The sequence below is a fragment of the Coenobita brevimanus genome, chromosome 116, assembly GCF_032717465.1.
Source record: "Coenobita brevimanus isolate Jiangsu-jjx chromosome 116, ASM3271746v2, whole genome shotgun sequence".
Taxonomy (NCBI): domain Eukaryota; kingdom Metazoa; phylum Arthropoda; class Malacostraca; order Decapoda; family Coenobitidae; genus Coenobita; species Coenobita brevimanus.
Window position 1 is genome coordinate 44062966 of NC_137069.1, and position 6605 is coordinate 44069570.

The following is a 6605-nucleotide window of genomic DNA, read 5'->3' on the forward strand; positions in this document are numbered from 1 at the left end:
ATTAATCTTAGATTATTCATATGGAATTAATCATATTTTTTTTTCTCTTTTAAATAAAGGCACATATAACTTGTAAGACTTATATTTGCATACCTTTTGTCAATATACTGTATGCGTGAAATTGTGATCTACAGAATTTCTTTCAAATCTCAAGAAATTTTATGGATGATTCTACAGATATTTTAGGGCCAGCACCTGGCAACACTGCACCGCACTCTGCTCCTAGATCTCGTGGAGTTAGCACTCTGTTCCTAGTCACTCTCAAGCTAGCACGGTTGTATAGTACATGCGCACCTTAAGGACGCTTGCTCGCTCAAGCAATTACACTAAGCAGCCTCATCGTCATCGGTTAACGATCACTCCCTCTTCACTAGCTAAGTAACCTTTACGAATTGGCCAATTCAAGGGGGGATTAGCTAAGAGTTCGAAAAGAAATAGTTATTGTAGGTAAGTTAAGGTTAAGTTTCGTTTCACCTAACTCTATGAGACTTGTTTGATTTACTTAAAGACAACTTTAGGGAAGTGTAACGACTTACGAGTTGATTACCAGAAAATTCTTGCATAGCGGTGCCCCAGCAGGGATACCGACTTGTATACATAAAATATTTTTCACATTGTGGTGCCCAGAAAGAGGGCCCCGATTTTAATACCATAACCTATTAAACATTTTTCACATGGCTTGATTCATGGGTTCCTGCTCACAAGGAGACACCCACGCAAACAAATTTTCATACATGACCACACACTTACATATCATACTTAGGCTACATGTTAGTTTGCCTCTACCCGCTCTCTTTCAAAGCCCCACACCCACACACTCACCCACTCCCACACACTCACCCACTCCCACCTACCCACCTACAACCACACTTACCCACCCAACCAACTACCACCCACGCACGCACACCTACATCCACACCCACCCACCCACACCCACACCAATGCCAACACCCTCCCACCCACCCACCCACCCACTCTATGCTGAATAAAATCGTCTGGAGACTGCACAATTGGGAAAAAAAGTTCGAAAGGATGGAGTAAGGCTGTCCAACCCCCACCACTACTAAAGACTCCTTCCTATGCTGAATAAAATCGTCTAGAAGTACCACAGGAAGAATAAGCTAAATAAATAAATAAATAAGTTGCCATAGAGAAATACTTAACATCACAGAATAAATAAAGAAGAGAAAGGCAAAGAAAGAGGTTTTAGGTGAGAAATATTTACTTCATAAAATAAAGTAAATATAAAAGAAAAAAAATGATCGTAGAGAAAAAAAGAAGAAATGTTATAGCAGGGAAATATTTAACACTCCTGGGGATGAATATCATACAGAAATACTTAAAACAATGTCTCTGCCTCCTTATCCCATCTCACCATTAGTAATATCCCCACACGATTTTTTGTATTATATCTTTTTTCACACTGGAGGGGTTAGAGATAGGTGTCGTTAACTCCATCAATACGAGAGGTGGTACGAATAACCTAAAATAAATACATACATAAATAATAATAAAGAAATACTTAACACAATTTCTTTGGTTCCTCATTCCATTTCATTTTCTCTCTCTCTCCCACACACCCACTCCAAGGGCAGTATTCTAGCACAGTTAGGAAGTTTACTAACACCTCTTCCTTACCGATTTGTTCCTGACTCAGTTCCGTTAATATATTCTTGTGTTGTTCATGCAGTCTCTGTCGATATTGAAAAGACATATGAAGCAAACCGAGAGATATCAATGAGTAGTTTGGATTTTAGATCGCTAAGGAAGAGGTGTTTGGGAGCCTCCTTACCCAACGAGGCTCCCTAACAACTCTTCCTTACCGATTATTTCCGACCCTGCTCTGTTACTTTATTCTGATGTGCTATTCATGCAATCATGTCGAAACTGAAAAGGCATAAGAAGGAAACCTGGGAAAATTAACGAGTTGTTTGGAAAATAAATCGCTATGGAAGAGGTGTTAGTGAGCCTCCTTACCTCATGAGAATACGGACCCAAGTCACTCTGCTTCACATACACACACAAGATTAATTTTCTTTTATGTAATGCAAGGAAGAAGGAACCAAAGGCCATGGTGCTAAATCCGGACACTGAATGCTCCCATTATTCCATACATCATTCACACACCTACATAACATACACAGACCCACACCATACAGACCTTCACCATACATACATACACATACACAGACCTACACCATACATACTGTACATACACAACACACACCAAACGAGCAATCATACAAACATCATCCACAGGTCGTAACTTCACCATACATGCACTGTACACCAAAAATACTGTGAATCATTCCATGCTCCATACATATATCATCTGTACAGCATATACATCATACATACACCATATCCTCTGCCTCTCCCTCCTCTTCAAGAATCCATGCCACATACCAACTCTTTCTCTCTCCCCCTACCCCTATATCCCACTTACCTCCCTGACCACTCCCTCCCCTCTCCTTCTACAGATCCCCCTCACCCCTTACCACACACACACACACACACACACACAGTCCTTCTCTCTCCCCTACCAGTCCCCTCCCTTCTTCTCTATCTCCACCATCTCCCTTCTTCTCCCTCTCTCCACCATCCCCCTTCCTTTTCCCTCACCATTCCCCCCTCCCCTCCAAGTCTGCCTCCCTCAAATACATACACAGCTGTAATTGGCAAGAGACCCGGGCATTCCCCAAACACCTTCCAGTCTTCTCATTAACCACCTCACACACACACACACACACACACACACACACACCTCCATCACCCCCTCCGTTTTCTTTATTCCTTTTAATGGGCGACTATTCCACTGGGCACATAATTCTCGCGTATCCTTTATTTTCTAGTGAAGTCCTTTATTGTCTATTCTTGCCGCTCCCAAACGGTTTTTAATTCAGTTTAAGAAAATCCACTCGTGCTGAATGGGTTAACTAAGGCTATATCAAACACCTCCAGTTCAAAAAGTTTCTCTCTCTCTCTCCCTCTCTCTCTCTCTCTCTCTTTCTCTCTCTCTCTCTCTCTCTCTCACGGTGGCTATACGGTACCCCTCCAATTTCGAAAGTCTCTCAGCTAAATCTAACGGTGAGGAGATGGGAAGAATAATATAAAAGAAAAAAAATAAAAGCGGAAAAAATAGAAAATAAGTGAAAAAGGGAAAAATAGAAAAAAAAAAATAGAAAAAGAAAAACAAAAACGAGAAATGGTAAAAAGATAAAATAAGAAAAACAAAAATGAGAAAAATAGACAAAAATAGAAAAAAGAAAAAAATAGCGCGAAAAAACTGAGAAAAATAAAACATTGACGAATAAAAAGGAAACGAAGAACAAAAATGGAAGAGAAAAAAAATAGAAAATGAAAAAGAAAAATTATACAAAGGAAAAAAGAAAAAGAAAAAATCGAAACTAACAATAGTACCGTATAAAAAGGAAAACAGAAAAAGGAAAACAAGAAAAAAATAAAAAGAAAAATAGAAAAATGAAATTTAGAAAAAGAAAAATGAAAATTGAAAAAAAATATTGAAAAAATATGGGAAAAAAGGAAGAAACAGAAACAAGAAAAAGAAACAGGGAAGAAAAAGAAAGAGGAGGGAAGGAGGATGGGAAGACTGAGAGGAGACAGAGAGGGGATGAGGAGGTGGAGGTGGAGGAGGAGGAGGATAATGATGATGATGATGATGATGATGATGATGATGATGAGGAGGAGGAGGAGAAGGAATACTAAGGAGAGCAAACAGCAACAGACCTTATGATCCTTTCGAGGCTGCTTGTTACAGAGTGGACTGTGACTACAAGATCTAATTCTACATGCTGAAGGATAAGGATAGTAAAGCAAGAAGGCTCCCCCCTCCCCACCCAGCAAACTCTCCAGTTAAAACTGACAGGATAAAGTGAGAAGGACCACCATGCAGCATGGAAAAACTGACATGGAAATTTCATAGGAAAGACTGATATGGAAAAGTCACATTATATGCTTTACCTATGAGGAGGAGGAGGAGGAGGAGGAGGAGGAGAGGGTGCAAGGAGGCGGAAGAGGAGGAGTGGGAGGGAGGAGGAGGAAGAGGAGGGGGGAGGAGGAAGAGGAGAGAAAGGGGGAGGAGGGAAAGGAGGAGGAAGAGGAGAGAAAGGGGGAGGAGGGAAAGGAGGAGGAGGGAGGAGGGAAAGGAGGAGGAAGAGGAGAGGGAGGAAGGAGGAAAAAGAGAAGGAGAAAGAGGAGGAGGGAGGGGAAAAGAGGAGAAGGGGGAGGGAAGAGAGAAGAGGAGGAGAGGGAGGATGGAAGAAGAGAGGGAGGGTGAAGGATGAGGAGGGAGGGAGGGAGGAGAAAGAGGATTGAAGGGGATGGAGAAGGAAAAGCAGAAGCTGGGAGGAGGAAGAAGAAGAGGGGGAAGAGGAGGAAAGAGGAGGAGAAAGAGGGAGGAAAAGGAGGAGAGACGGAGGTGGGAGAGGAGGAGAGGAAGGAAAGAGCAGGAGCGGAAGGGAGCTGGAAGAGGAGGAGGGGGAGGAGGTAGAAGAGGAGGAGGGGGAGGTGGGAGCAGAGGAAAAACGGGGAAGGGAGAGGGAAGATGAAGAGAGGGAGGAAGAAGAGGAGGAAAGGGAGGAAGAGAAGGATGAGGAGAGGGAGGAAGAGGAGGATGAAGAGAGGGAGGAAGAGGAGGATGAGGAGAGGGAGGAAGAGGAGGAGGAGGAGGGATGAGGATGAGGAGGAGGAGGAGGAGAGCGATGAGGAGGAGGAGGAGAAGCGAGGGAGGGAGGTGAGGATGTAAGGGGGGAGATGAAGCATGTAAGGGAGAAAATGGAAGTGAAAGATGAAAGAATTGCGAACACAACATACATAGCCACAATATCATCATCATCATCATCATCATCATCATCACCACCACAATCATCTAATTATACAAAGCATGTATTCAATCTACAGATCAAACAAGGAAAACAATTAACAAACAAATAAATATGCGGAAATAACAAAATACTCAAATGCCAATTTCCTTCGCTTCCTAATGAAGTCTTTACATTCCTGGCTTAATTAGAAAAAATAAAGAATAATAACATCCACGAGCAAAAATAAACGCAAAATGAGGAAGATAGAAGTTCAACAAGGAATTTCAACCAATTTACCTTCCGCCATTACAACTCGGCGCGTCCACCCTCTTCGTCGACAAGATGACAGTTTTTCCACTTACGACTCCACCGTTTCGTTAAATTCACTATCACTGCCATCAACATAAACTTTAGAAGTCGCATTGTAGTTTGTGAGTCACTAATTCCTCCGTCAAGAGTTAGGTTTTAGTAAGGAATCCCCCCACACGCGCACATACACCCTGTCCAAAGTCTTGATGTGCACCGACCAGTACCAGTAGGGATGGCCTGGGGGTAAGGGATTATTTGTAATCAATTACTTCGATTACTTCTCAAAAAAAATGCAGTAATCGATTGTTTTCCTATTATCGATTACTTGAAACGATTACTGCAGAAGAATCACATTTACTTCTGGGTTTATCAGAAAAATATTATTTTTGAGAAATAAAGGAAATCGTTATACGCTTTAAACGTTTTCTTTAATGCCACAGTAGAGTGCATTATTAAGGAACTGTGCCTTGTCTTATACTGCATATTTCATAACTTTTTATTTTGTACATGGATTTTTTTTTTTTTATGTTTGTGTTTTATGCAAGTTTCTGGTCGCACAGATGCTCGTGTATGAGTATATATTAGGATGTAAGGCATGAATAGCCAACAAGTTGATGAAACACCTTGTGACGAGAAGCCTTTCATTGATGACGTTTCGCTCCTACAGAGCTTCTTCACATCGAGTGATCGAGCCACTCGATGTGAAGAAGCTCTGTAGGAGCGAAACCGAAACGTCATCTATAAAAGGCTTCTCCTCACAAGGTGTTTCATCAATTATATATTATTTCTCTAAACGAAACAATGTTGGTTTGTTTGCATATTTGTGGAAACAAATATGTTTCTATTATAACACAGGCTAATCCTTTCTTTGTCTGGCACAAGAGCGTTTGGATTTTATATATATATATATATATATATATATATATATATATATATATATATATATATATATATATCCCATTGGATCTAAGGGGTGTTGGGCGAGGCATGGAGCTGGGTGGGTACTAGGCGTACCGCCCTCCGCCTATCGGCTCATAGTCGCGAAGCTCATAGTTCCCTACCCGGGAGTTCCCTACTTTATAAAAACTTGAAAAATCCCAGTTCTGTCCAGTATTCCGGACACTGGGCTCCAATGGGTTAAATATATATATAAAAATGCTTGTTTTATATATTTTACTAACAAGGATGTATGTTTCATGAATTATTATAGACAAGCATGCTGTTTATGTGTTGTAAACACTCAACGAAAAATAGCATACTTAATGTGGAGTATCCATCGTATAAAGGAACTTTTGAGCAACTCTTAATCAAAGAAGGAAAGACTGAAAGATGACTGAGGCTTGAATAATTGAGAAACAGAGAAACTCCAACAAGGTAGTAGCACGAATTTGTACCAGTATAGCTACTGACTCCTTACTGTAGCACTGGTAGATACAGTAAGGAGAGGGCCTTGAAAAGTAAACATATAAGCCC